Source organism: Mauremys reevesii, linkage group 9, assembly GCF_016161935.1.
Source record: "Mauremys reevesii isolate NIE-2019 linkage group 9, ASM1616193v1, whole genome shotgun sequence".
Taxonomy (NCBI): Eukaryota; Metazoa; Chordata; order Testudines; family Geoemydidae; genus Mauremys; species Mauremys reevesii.
The window spans coordinates 94,089,372-94,103,495 of NC_052631.1; the positions used below are offsets into that span (position 1 = coordinate 94,089,372).

Consider the following 14,124-nt stretch of genomic DNA (forward strand, 5'->3'; position numbering starts at 1 on the left):
GTGATGTATGTATGGGTGATGTGTAAGGAGTGCTGAAGATATGTTCCTACAATATGTGTTAGAGGAAGAGTGGACAAATAAGTTTTTTTGTGAGAGATAGGATAGTTACGTCACCTTTCTCATTCATGTGTAAATTAAGCATTGTAAGTCAAACACAATGGGAGCTACATTTCCATTCCAAATAAACACAAGCATGTAAAGTCAACATGGGAAGACACTGAAGACTAAATCACAGAGGGTAGCCTTGGCTCTGGAGTGCAAAGAGAATGAAATTTGGGATATCAGAGGAAGGAAAGAGAACCCCTGTGTTATCCATTTACTGAGGAAACCCCTTCAGGGCATGGGGATATTCATGAAAACCTGGATCCTGGTTATGACTGAAAACCAGCGGCTCCGTTAATGACTGAATCTTTGAGAAAGAATCTACTCTATTAGATAGAAAAGGTAACCATTAAGTTTAGACCTGGAACTGAATTTTATATCTCTAGCCAGTTCTGCTTCCAATATTCTTACTCACTACTCATTTGAATCTTTGAGTCTTTATTCTGAATAAACGTATTTTTGTTTTTATAATAAATTCATCTCAATACTGAGGTATTAAGTAAAGTGTGACTCCTCAGCTGAATCAAGCAAGCTTTCCTTGGAAATAGAGAACCTGGTAATTAGTGAGAGTGTCCAGTGACAGGGGCCGGATACTACAGGAGGAGCGTCTGAGGAGCTCAGGGCCTGGGGTGAACCACATGTTAAACTGCCTGGCAAAGTAGAGGCTGGCAGAGCCCTGAGCAGATTGCATGAGTGGCTGAGAAACTGGCAGCGTTAGGACATTCCAGCTGCCATAGGCCTGACTCCCTCTCGCTGGAGGCAGGGGACTGACATGGTGACTCACAGTCCTGGGCACCCTGAGAAAGTGTCGCACCATCAAAATTATAAAAAAAAAGCCAATCAAATTCTGCCAAGCATTAACTCTGGCTTCAACAGAGACTGGGAATGGCTGAGTCATTACACTACTTGAATCTATTTCCTTATGATAACTATCTTTTGTAGTGATAATCAAGATGGTCGATTGCAGGCAGTTGACAAGAGGTGTAAAGATATATCACTACAAAAGTTTTTTTCCTGCTGATAACAGGTCATCTTAATTAATTAGCCTCTTAGAGCTTGTATGTCATCTTCTCTGTACATATATATATATATATACTCTTCTTATATGCTCCATTCTATGCATCTGATGAAGTGGGCTGTAGCCCATGAAAGCTTATGCTCAAATAAATTTGTTAGTCTCTAAGGTGCGACAAGTACTCCTGTTCTTTTTACGGACACAGACTAACATGGCTGCTACTCTGAAACCTGTCACAATGCTTCAGTTGCACATGGGACTACCATGGATATGTCATGCTATCTTTTTTAAAAGAACTGTTGCAGGCTATTCATATTTTTGACAAAAATTGTTTAAGAGAAAATTAAAAAAAAAGACATCAATTCATATTTTACAAATTGCCACGGAAGGAAAGGAACTCATTCTCCACAAGACATCATCATTCCGTTCAGGAGCTCAAGTCTTCCCATTGCAAGAGGCTTCTAGTGGAGCAGTTCTTCAAGAACAACTTGAAGGAGAGCCAGATCGCACAATATTTCAACAACATTATTTCAGGTATTAGAGCAACTTACAATAGTAAATAACAATTGTTATCCACCTAATCATAACAGTGAGCCAACAAAATGGGCCATTTGCTCACTGTGACTCATGCCAAATTTTGGCACAGAGATCCATTTGTGGTTCACTACTTTGCAACATATCAGTGGAAAACTAAAAACTCACTGATCATTAATATTCTTGAGCAATGCATGTACTGGGGGTCTTCAAAGAGTTATGGATATGTGCTAAAATTATGTTCTTAAAATGTGTTTGGCGGGCAGTGCCTAAGCCCAGTCTGTCCTATACAAAGGAGTGTGTATTTGTATAGGACAGTGTATGTTTGTCTGACCAGCTGGTCATCAGGATGAGGCAATGAAGGGACATTTACCCAAAAGATAAATGAAGCAAAATGACTGTGAGGGGGGTATCGTCTCATGGGGGTCCAAACCTCAAATGATACGCAATTGAATCAACTGATTATATGCAATATTACTGTATTATAAAGGACAATACTCAATGCACTTCTATGAAAGTCTGTGTCACACTGGTGATTAATACCACTATGCAATGTCTGTATTAACACTACATGAAGAATTACAGACACAATGATGATATGCTTTAAAGTCTGTGACCAAACCAAGGGAGAAACAGGTTTTCTCCCAGAAATGGGAAAGGTAGCATTGTGGAATCAAAACAATGCAAGCCCCAATTCCCTGTGGATCAGCAGGGGACTGGAAAGACAGGAGGAAGAGAAAAACAGCGTGAGGTCATCCTGGGTGTGGGAACAAAAACAATGAGTTTGGGAAGATATAAGGCAAGAAGCAGCAGCCATCTTGTAATCCATCACTGGACAGACAAAAAGAACCAGAGCTGAGCAAGATGGGTCCTTCACCAAAGAGATTGAAGACTCTGGGATCTGAATATATGCGAAAAAATCTGCTTTTACAAAAGATCTTCCATCTACAAAGACAAGGGAAACCAGCACCTTGTACTTCCATGGAAGGTCCTGACTGAGAGAAAGTCACCCGTGGCTGGGAAGAAAAAAGACTGGTAAGAAATCTCTCTTGAACCAAGGCTCTAGCTTGCTAAATTAAGTCTTTGCTACTTTCATTTGTTTGTAACCATTTCTGGCTTTATTCCTTATACCTGAACTCACTTAAAACCTCTCTCTTTTTGATTAAATAAAACTAGTTTTTCTTTTATTCTAAATCAATCCAGTGCCGCCTTTGACCTGAAGTGATGATTAACTCCAGTTAAAGCAGCATGCTGTTGTGCTTTAAAGGCATGACACACATTATTACTTCTCTGAGGGCAGGTCTACACTTACAGTGCTGCAGCGGTGCCATTGCAGCACTTCAGCGAAGATGCTACTATGCTGACAAGAGAGCTCTGCCCGTTGGCATAGTTAAGGGGAGAAGCTCTTCCAACGACAGCGCTGTCTACACGGGAGGTTAGGCTGGCACAGGTTGGATTTTTCACACCCCTGAGCGACGCAGTTATACTGAGATAGGTTTGTAGTGTAGGAAAGGCCTGGACTCTTCAGGGCAGACACTTTTGGGGAGGCGTCGGAGTGTGTTGGGGTCACTTGGCTAGTTGTAACCCAGGCTGATGGAGACCAGAGTGTGACCATGGAGTAAGAAGCAGGCTGCTGGAGTCAGAGATGCTGGACCAGGTGACACAACCCCTCACAGCTGTGGATTGCACCCCAAATTGTGACACCAATAACATGTTGAATATCTATATTCAGTAATGGGTTTCCTTGGCCTCTGCTGCTTTAATGTTTGTCTGGCATTAAGCAATGGTATGTCTATTTTATTTTTTCTTTTCTTCTTCTTCAACACTGGCCATTCAGCTTTAGCAGCTCTTTCCCATGTTCTCAGATTTGATACAATCTTGTCGGTGTTAATTATAATGCTGACACTTTATATAGTGCCAAAGGAATGCTTATGGGAATGTACCGCATGTCCACACCATCCAGACAGCAAGTGACATGAGGAGCAAAATAGCTTCCCAAAAACCAAAACAGTTCAGTGTTTGCTGAGGCAGATATCTCAGGGTTAACAAGACAACAAAGAAAGAAAGAAAGTGAAGCAGGGTTTATTTTTATTTTTTTCCCCAAACACACAATTTGGGGTTTAATAAACAAATTAAGCTTTCTCCTGCTGCTAATGGACCACGGTTCTTGCTTTAACCAAATATTGTGACAGGTTTCGATATTATCTTGTTACATAAATGCAAAATTCCTGTACTTGATTAGATTTTCTCCCCTGTTACTGGCATTATCTACTCCCCCTTCAAGTTCCATTTAAGTATCCCTTAAGTGCCACTATTTCATGCCATACTGATTTGGGCCCATGTGAATCACAGTAAAGCATTCGTTTTCAGTTCTGAAACTGATTTGCAGTGCCGAGCAACTCCTGTGGGGCGCTGAACACCCTCTTACCCCATTCAAGCCAGCTCAGTCTCTCTCAGAAGGTGCTCGGTATCTCCCAGGGACAGGGAGCGCAGCAATGGACGTTAGCATATGGAACAGCCCTTAGTTGTTTCTGTATGCTTATGGAGTCCCTGGAGTTAAATGGGCTCACCACTGTAAGTAATGGATTTTAGGGGAAGTTTAAAAGTAACTGTGCTGGATGGCTGGAGAAAATGAACTCTTATGCGCCACTAAGCATAGCCTTGAGAAGAAGAAACCTGGACATTCCTCCAGTCGTGACACAGTTAAGTGTCTCATTCACAGGGAGACAAGGGAATTTTGCCTTCTATTGTCTCAAGTATAGCCAATTGCTTGACTACCCTTGCAGTTCGATATTAAAAACGTTCAAGAGTCCAAATATTCATTGTCCAAAGACAAAGTAGTACAATATGAAAAGGAGGTATGCATACCACTCCAACCAGAAAGTGGTTCTCTCAGCATTTAGTTCACCTTACACAGGTGTACTCCAACGTATGCATTCAAAACCAGCCATATTGATAGTATGGCAGCTTACAAGCTAAAAGCACTCTATAGGTCAGCCAAGACTAAAATTCACCAGTCAGTTTTTTACCTTGTTTTTCTTGTATCACAGTTTACCTTTCTTGTTTCTTGTTTTGGACACTAAATTCCAAGTGTGAAGGGCTGCAAAGGCACTCCCTACCTGTAACAGGACACAGGAAAAACATATCTGGCCTTTAACAGGTTTCATATTTGCTGGCAACAAAGCTGACTCCAGCTTTGCAAAGTGTTGGCATGATGAACAGAATTATGGGAAGAATATGATACAAGTCAAGTTAGCCTAACTACCCAACATTCATATTTGTTACAATATACACAATATTTGTACAGTATACATAATTCCCATTTTACTCTGTGTGTGTGTGTGTGTTTGTGCACGCACATGTTTGTGTGTGTTGGCTAACACTTTGAAAAACTGCAGGATTGGATCTCCATTCTAATCTGGAATGAATGTATTAACATACTCTATTTATTGGACACATATGTCTGTCTTTTTGGGGAAGTAAGTGCGCATAATGGCCCCCAGAAGAGTGCACAGTATTTTGGAAGACCACAGGAATGTATGAAATTTGGATGGAAAGAACCACTAATCCATTTCCTGCCTTCTTTCCTCCCCCCAGTCCTGAACCGCAGTCACCACCATGGTATTTGCATGTCTGTGTATGTGCCATGAACTGTCAGATACTCTTCTATACCACACTCAGAGACTGATCCTGAAAATGCTCTGCCTGAAGAATTCCTAGTAAGTTCTCTAGCAAAGAACTTGCACTTATGTTCCTTGAGGCTTGTAGCATCAACTTACAATCTATTCCCTATCCCAACAACAAATAGGGAGAAAAATCTTCCTAACATCCATTCAACACCTCTCTTTTCTCAGTCTTGGTTTACAACTGTGAATTCTACTATTCCTTACCAATTTAATCTGTGCCCCTACGTATAATTCACTTTTATACCATAAATAACAAACTTTCTTCTTACCCCAGACTGGAAAATGTAAACAGATGAACTCCTGTGGTTTAAATTGCAAACCAAGTACCCAATATGTGTTAAAAATATTTTATTTACAAGACAAAGTTAAAATGTTATTTTGTGGAAGTTATCTTTACAAGTATAAATCAGTTAGGTAAGACTCCGAGACATGTAAATAATGCAGTGTCATCAAGGTTTAGTAACATAATTCTAGTGGTGTCAACATCTACTATACTCGGTTTAAAATAAAGCAAACAATCTATCAGATATCTATTTCTATATAAGCTGGTTGAAGTGACACCTTTGACAGAATGATTAGGAAAAAAAATCTCATCTCAGTTACGGTGGTGTAAATCCACTTTAATTACTCTGCATTTACCCCAGTATAACAGAGTAGAATTTTGCCCAATCACACCAGCCTCGCATTGACTTTAATGGGTTTAGATCAGGGCTCAGATTAGCTATTGTTGTTCTCCGGGGTACAGATTCAGTAATATATGTCAGCACATGCTTAATTTTAGACAAACACATGAGTACCCTGCTGAATTGAGGCCAACGGGACTTTGCTGGGGAAAAAGGCTAAAATAAAAGAACCATAACACTTGCTAATTGTACTGGTAGATTATATTTTCAGGTCTGCACCTAGTGGCCATACCATTCTTTCTCGGACACTCTGAGCAATGCAATGAGCTAGAATCTGTTGCTTTTATGATCCTGTTCTGAATTTTATGGTCTATTTCTAAATGTATTTTTAAATTATGAAGCTTTTATGTCCCATCATTTTTTCTGGGTTGACGCTCTGTGGAGAAGTGACTCTACAGAATAAACACGTCTCTCTCGCTCTCTCTCTCTTTTGCCTAGTCAATGGATTCTCAATTCAAAATATGTTAATAACCAGTATCCTCAACCACTCTCAATTGCATCTGAAGTGTCACTACAATATGGAGTCATATCTGCCACCCTTTTCTTCAGGCATGTTGTAGCAGGGTGGTTACCCCGCTCCTGCCCTGAAGGGCTTAAAACAGCCCCGGGAGAGGGCTGTGTCAGGGGAAAAGCTGGGCTGATTGGGAAAGCAGCCACAGCTCTAGCCAGGGCAATCAGGGCCTAGCTGGCCCTTATAAGAGGGCGGTGGGCCAGAAGGACACTCTCTCTCTAGCCTCCTGAGAGAGAAGGGCCTGGCTGCCTGGGAAACTGAGGAGGGTATCAAGGGTGGAGCAGGGCTGGGGAAGGGCAGAGGGAGCTGGGGAGCTCTGGCCTAGCCAAGCCCCAGGCTGCAGGCCGAGTTAAAGGCCCACAAGGGTACTAGGGCTGCAGAGGGGTGGCCCAGGAATAGGCAGAGGCAGCTGGTCCAACCCCCCTTGCCGACGATGAGTGGTTAACAGACTGCCGTCTGCCCCAGTGAGCAGGGGCTAAATGGAGACTGGCAGTAGCCACTGAGGCAAGGTGGGGATAGGGGGTTAGGGGTTCCCCTGGGAGGGGAGACCCAGAGCGAGGGGGTACTGTGGTGGGCAGAGCCCCTGGACAAAGGGCACCGGGGTCTGGGAGGAACACAGGGGCCAGAGGCAGGCGAGACAGTCTCCTGCAGAGGGCGCTCTGGGCTGGAAAGAGCTAATTCCCTGGTTGATCGGCAGGAGGTACCATGCTGGTGAGTTGTCGCTCGGCCACACATGTCAATTACAACTTGATGGGGAATCCAGAGTAATTCAAACCGCCTACGTACCAACATTTAGTATTTCCAATTCCTCTCCTGCCCTTTAGAGAGCTACAAGAAAAATTTCACTCATGCTTTTGTCAGTTACAAAGAAGACCAAAAATAGGTCAAATTAAAGGTCTAAGGTAGTACGTACCTCCTAGCAACCCAGCGCCCTGCCCACAAAAACCACCTCTTCCCCTTTTTTAATCAATGTCGTTCTCCATGTAGCTCAGCTGTATTACTGCATTTTCTCTTTGCTCTAAATTAAATCATGTTGGCCTGCATTCACGCCTGGTGTCAACCCACTGTTCAGTTTTGCACATCTGGGCACTTACTGTTCTTTCAAATACTTGCCACATTAAAATGTAAAGGAGGTTTTGGGGGGAGGCTGGTGCAGAAGCGGATTAAACTAAATAAATAGATTTTTTTAATCAACTCATGACAATCCACTATTGACTTCAGCATAATCAATCTTGTTTTTCAAAACCATTGCAGAAGTCCTGTCTTGTTCGGTGCTGTGTGTTGTGCAGTGCGTATGGGGAGCAAAGTAGGGAAACAGCATAATTATTCTGCAAAAAGTGGCATTAGCATTATCTAAGATATAGCTGGTTGCTGTACAGAAACGCAAAGCAATTTGATCAGCTATATAGCTCAACAAGGGTCTCTAACTCTAAACTTTTACTGCAGGCACTACTAACAATGACATATATGTACATGCATGCATGCACACCCATGGGTTCTCTGCCACAAGCATAGAAGATGCAAACTGCATGTGCACACACACACATGTTTTGTGCCTATGGAGCTGCTGAACTTCAGGGGAGATTTGCCCCTGGGGGAGGGCAGTGGGGCAGGGGATAATGTTCTACCAGGATGACCTCATCTGAGGATTTTACCTCACCTGCAGTTTTAAATTCAGATTAAGGACTCCACACGAGCAGGACTGGAGGATACCGCATGGGCAGAATGTGCTGATTAACCAGTTGGCCCCACCACTCCTGGACTGCACCAGCTTGTCCTGTTCCCCCACTCCTGGGAAGCTTCTGTCTCCAGAACAGCCAGGGAAATCAGGCCTTGTGTCTATTGTATGCAGACAGAGAGAATTTAAAGTATGAAGGTCTATCTCTGTATTTTTAATGGAGATGAATTTTTCATTGTGTTCCTTTTTGATTCTTTCAGGGTTTGTGACTCTTTTATAGACCTCCCCCCCCCCCCCCCGCAAATCTTCTTTTTGTGTTATCAGTTTAAAATCTGTTGCTTGTTCCAATCCTCATTTCCCTCTTTCCCTGCCCCAACCTTTTTTTCCCAAGACTCCCCCACTGTCTTCATGGTTTCACTTAATGATTAATTTCATCAACTTTTGATTTTTTTTTCCTTCCAGTTTGTGAGCTCCTGTTCCCCAATATCCAACTCCCCATTTCGCTTTCTGTTCAGTTCACCATCCCTCTGGCCTGCAAACTAGCATTGCCCTGGGTACACTTCCACACTTTGTATTTGCAGCTCCCCCTTCTTCCCCAAACTTCTTATTTTACAACATTGTTGTACAATAACATATTGAATAAATTAGTATCTACTTTCTTCTGTTCTTTGTACTTAGCAATAATGTGACAAGTTTCTTCTTTTTGGCAGTGAATCAAAAATTATATGTACTTTAAGAACTTCTGAAATGTATCTTCAATCACTATCAGACTCAAAATCAAAGAGAGGCACAATTACGATTTTCTGCTTGAATATTTCTTAGAACACAATCCCATTCTCTTGAAATCCAAGGGATGGATGTTTGTTTCCAGTTACAATATGGTGCATTCTTTGTAACACCAAATCTGATCAATTTGTGGTCCACCTGCATTACCTACTGTAGTAAACTACATTTTAGATGCTCTATGCAAGCAATACAGATGAGACAAAATGTATAGGAACTTTATAAATAAAGCGCCACATTGTTTGCTTCCTTTTGTCCCAAAATGGCTGCATATGAATTCTGTTTTGCCATTTCAAATTGCATTCATATTCCAGTTTCCCAGGTGTTCACGCAAACTAATTGTTCCACCCAGGAACAGAATTGAGGAAGGCATGTGGGATTCTGGATGGAAAGAGGGGAATACTTGTTTAGATGCATGTGTTGCTCTCCTTGATTCCCCTGGCAATACAATGCAACACTCATCTGCAGACAGGTGCAATGCTGTCTCTCAGAGAAGAAAGAGCTGGGGCGCAACTGTTCTATATGAAGTTTCACTCCCAGTCATGGCTCTTCACAGACATGCACAGCCTAAACCCAAACGCCATTGGGTTTTAGAGTGCCTGAAGCGTTCATTTGGGCCTCAATGCTTTCTTTAAATTGACTTGCAATGTCAATCAAAGAGATGCAAAATGTGCCACACTTACATTTCCAAGCTGACCTTAAATTGCTTTCATTTCTGCCCTCAGAAGCACATAGCAAATTACCAAGCAGTTCAGTGATAAACTTATTTAATCCTTCAAAAGTCTTAACAAAAAACAAACAAACAAAAAAGATAATAAATACAATTTAAAATCATGGGGTGAAACTTCCCTAGCACATAATTGGGTTGCACATAAACTTTGCAAGATCAGTGTTAGAGATACATGTGCTCTGGCTATCAATAAAGCCAGGCACAAACTTTCATGGAAACTGCTCTCGCTAAAAAACATCAATTATTTCTGCAGTAGACTGTGCATAGGGGCCATTTCAAAGTAAGGAGCATACACATAAAAATATAATGTCAGTGCCTCTGATTTCTGGCACGTTTACTGAATTCATGTATACTGGTGTCAATCAGGAATAGCAGCAGTGACACCTCTGCAAAACCAGTGTACTGAGAGCAAATCAGGCTTGGAATTTTTTACCTCTGAATGTCTCTGCAAAGCAAGCGTTCCATTGGGTACAGGGGTAACCAGAACAGGAACAACTAAATACTCTTCACACTTCCATTGTTGATCTCACATCTTTGGACAAGAGGTCTCTTCACAGAATCTGACAGAATATGGCCCAAGGTGAGAGAGGTAAGGAAAGTATTTCTGTCAGTTTAGACTGAGCTTTGCAGAGAATTAAGATTTTTAAATGCATTTTGAATTACAATTGGAATTTGGTGAGACGTTTTTTCTCCATAATTGCATAAAATGGCCCAAGCAGTTTAAATGAGCTGCTCCAATTTGTTTTATATCCACAAAGGAAATAGTAGACTGCCCAGTTACATAATTGGCTAACAGTTAGTATATACTGCATGACCCAGAATTATGTTATCTAAGTAAAAATGCAGCAATAGAAAAAATAATATCCTACTAAAATTATATTTAAAATGACAAACTGACTTCATTTTATAATCCCATCTGTTGATGGAGCCAAAGAGTTTCTTAACATCTTTGTATTGCTGTATGCCAGGTATCCATACAATTCAAGAGATGCAGCAAGTGCATATTTCGAACACTTGCACGTAAGAACATCTACTTAATTAAGTCAGGCCTTATGACAATCATTTATGAACCTTCATGTGAAAAACCAGAGGTGTCATCTGGGGTGACATCTGCTGAGTAGTAGAAATAAAGCTAATTCAAATGTACAGGAACTCCTCACTTAATGTTGTAGTTCTGTTCCTGAAAAATGCAACTTTAGGCTAAATGATGTTAAGCGAAACCAATTTCCCCATAAGAATTAATGTAAATGAGGGGGTTAGGTTCCAGGGAAATTTTTTTAACCAGACAAAAGACTCTCTCTCTCTCTCTCTATATATATACACACACACATATATACACACACACCGAGTATAAGTTTTAAACAAACAATTTAATACTGGTACACAGTGATGATGATTGTGAAGCTTGGTTGAGGTGGAGGAGTCAGAGGGTGGGATATTTCCCAGGGATGCCTTACTGCTAAATGACCTAGCAATTAACTGAGCCCTCAAGGGTTAACTCTCACAACGCTCTACAGGCAGCAGGAAAGGAGGGAGGGCAGACAGAGACACACACCCTGTGTGTGAGAGAAAAATGGGCATTTCCCCTTTAAGTAGCTGACCCCAGGCTTAACTACACTGCCTTGTTAATTAAATCAGCTTGCTGAGACCTGAGACTGCAGCTACTGCCTAAAAGCTCCCTCCCTCCGTCATGTGTCCCCACTGCTCTATGGAAGATGGGGTACGTAGGATGCAGGAGCAGGGGGGAGGGGGAGACACCCTGACCTTAGTCCCCCTCTTCTCCCCTCCCCCCGTACAGCAAGCAGGAGTCTCTGGGAGCAGCTCCAAGGCAGAGGGCAGGAGCAGCACATGGCAGTGAGGGGAGGGACAGCTGCTGCACAGGGAACTTAGGGGTGTGGGTAGCTGATAGGGGAAGCTGATGGGGGGCTGCTGGTCCACCCTGGTTCCAACCACCCACCAGCTGGCTGCAACGGGCTGCTCTTTCTGCAAGCAGTGGACAAAACAGGTGGCTGCCAAACGACTTTAGAAGGGAGCATTTCACAACTTTAAACGAGCATGTTCCCTAATTGATCAGCAACTTAACATCGAAACAACGTTAACCAGGACGACTTTAAGTGAGGAGTTCCTGTAGTTGCCTTTCACAAAAAAACAAACAAAACCTCACACAAAAACAACCCCCCCCAAGCCCAAACACACACAACCACCCACCCACAAAAAAGCAGCCCTTGTGAGATTCAAGTTTTCCAAATTTTGTAGCAGAAACTACAAGCATCTGCAGAGCCAATAAATTACATTCCCCAGAATTTTAAATAAATATGTTTTCTTGAACTCTTCATATCAGTTTTATGCGGCTACCCAAATTGGGGCCTAATCTTATCACATTCTTCATGCAGACTGCAGCTCTTTAGTCATAGGTGTTTTAAACGAAATTCAAATTAGACTCAACCCTTGTAATTAAATGTTTAATTCATACTGTTGTGAAGTATTTCTTTTCATCTGAATTTTGTTGCACAATTATAACATTCTTTCTGATGCCAGTGGCAGGGTGGATATCACTAATTCAGTGTTTAGTGAAAATGTGAATAAAGAAATTGAAAGTGTCAGGTAGTAGTTGAAAAGGAAGACACCCTCTCACTTTCACATTCGATATGAATGGATAATGTACAACTCACCTCACAAAGAGAAGACAGAGGAACAGTTTTTCAAGCGGTAATATAGAAAATACAGTAAGAGCCAAATTCTGCTCTTCTTACCCACTCTGATGTCAATGGGAGTAACTCACACGAGTTAGCACAAGTCTGATTTAGTCCTAAGAGGTAACAATGAGGCTATTTCACTAAAGAGAGAGAGAGAGAAAAAAAAGAGAGACAGATGCTATGCAAATATTTCTCTAAATAGAGAGAGACGATCCCAACCATTTAAACATATAGACAGCCTGTGAAAGGAATATCCTAAATTTCAAAAGAATTCAAATGTTTCCATTGGTGATCAGAATGCAACATGTTTATAGCATGAATTTCCAGATTATTTTATGACAGTTGAGTGTTATTCAGCCAAGTGGACTTTCCATTAAAAAAGCAGCACACATGCCTCTGACTAGTCTCTCTACTACTGGTACTCATCACATGAGTGAGACAGGCAGGGTTTGGCCCAATATCAAACAGCACACAAAGTATCAACATCTGCTGTTCATTCTGCTATCAGCATCTGCCATTCAAGCTTCACATTCTCCTTCTCCAATGTATCATCTGCGGTACTGCAGGTCTCACCTACTTATCGGCCCTGTGTTGTTTTATTCATTATCCTGTCGCACAGTGTGGAAGCCATCTTTGTTGCCATAGGAATAGACTTTGTGTGGGTTGCGAGAATACCCCTGATTCACATGTTTCCATGTGAATCTGTGGGAGCATCTGCTCCTTCCGAAGACCCGAGCTCTCCAGCACCATGGCAGGCACCGCAGCGCTATCTGTGTGTGTTTTTTGCAGACAAGAGGTCTGCTCACTAGGAGCAGAAACCTGATCCTATTGCACCCAGTCAGCAGGGACAGAGATCAGCATCATGCTGAAACAACTTGTGCATCCTTCTGCTGCACTACTGTGCTGGCCTGCCGAGACTACCCTGGTTTTTCTAGCATTCTGTAGACTCTTGAGTCTCCTGGAACTGCTGCATAAAAGTGGATTAGTCACAAACGTTTCAGAGAGACTGCTCCTGAGCTGTCGCCTACTGCCCTAAGTTCCTGCTAGTGCTGTTGAAACTGTTTCAGTTCCCACTTCTCTGGGCTCTAACATTTACCCAGCTCTCCCGGAGCTGTTTAAAAAAACCAACCCTTTCACTGCTGCTCTGCTTGGACGCTGTTGCTAGGCTTGGGATCTCTAAGTCCTGTGGATCACAGCTTTCGGCTGCTCCGGTTTCCTTTCATTGAGTACTTGAGCAGCATGCGTCCTGTGATCATAAACTCCAACGGGAGACCTAGTGTGTATTCTTCCATAGGCATCTGGAGCAAGCATCAGGTTTGAAAGTAGACTGGATTTTTGCTTAACCTTTTAGAAGACAATGTTATGAGCCTTGACTACACTATGGGCAGTATCTGTTTCCAACAGCAGCTGTCAGGAACAAGTGCAGTAAAACCTGACTTAGCTGCAAGCCTGGCCGAGAACAGCCACGTTTTAGCAGCATTTCAGAAACTGTAATTAAACCCTGCTCTATACCCAATATGCTGCTGAACACAATCTGTTATACTTGGACTATCATTGGGGTTTGAGCCTAGGCCCTTCAGTGCTAAAATCATGAACCTTTTCTGCTTGAGCTGAAGACCCAACCCCTCTGGATAGCCACTGTAACAGAATCATTACCTCTTATGCAGACTAGCCACTAGAGGGGAACAAAGACTCACACTCCCCTA

At 42.2% G+C, this 14,124-nt stretch overlaps 1 protein-coding gene and 1 long non-coding RNA gene across 2 annotated transcripts in view; both read right to left on the minus strand.

The window, feature by feature from the left end:
- AFF2 (AF4/FMR2 family member 2) overlaps nt 1-14,124 on the minus strand; it is a 488,228-nt gene that overhangs the window by 409,986 nt on the left and 64,118 nt on the right. The gene's annotated exons all lie outside the window — the stretch shown is intronic.
- LOC120371863 lies at nt 4,707-10,283 on the minus strand. Its single transcript, XR_005584621.1, has 3 exons — nt 10,156-10,283; nt 8,192-8,370; nt 4,707-4,770 (listed from the first exon to the last, which is right to left on the minus strand). It is a non-coding gene; the product is annotated as an uncharacterized LOC120371863 (long non-coding RNA).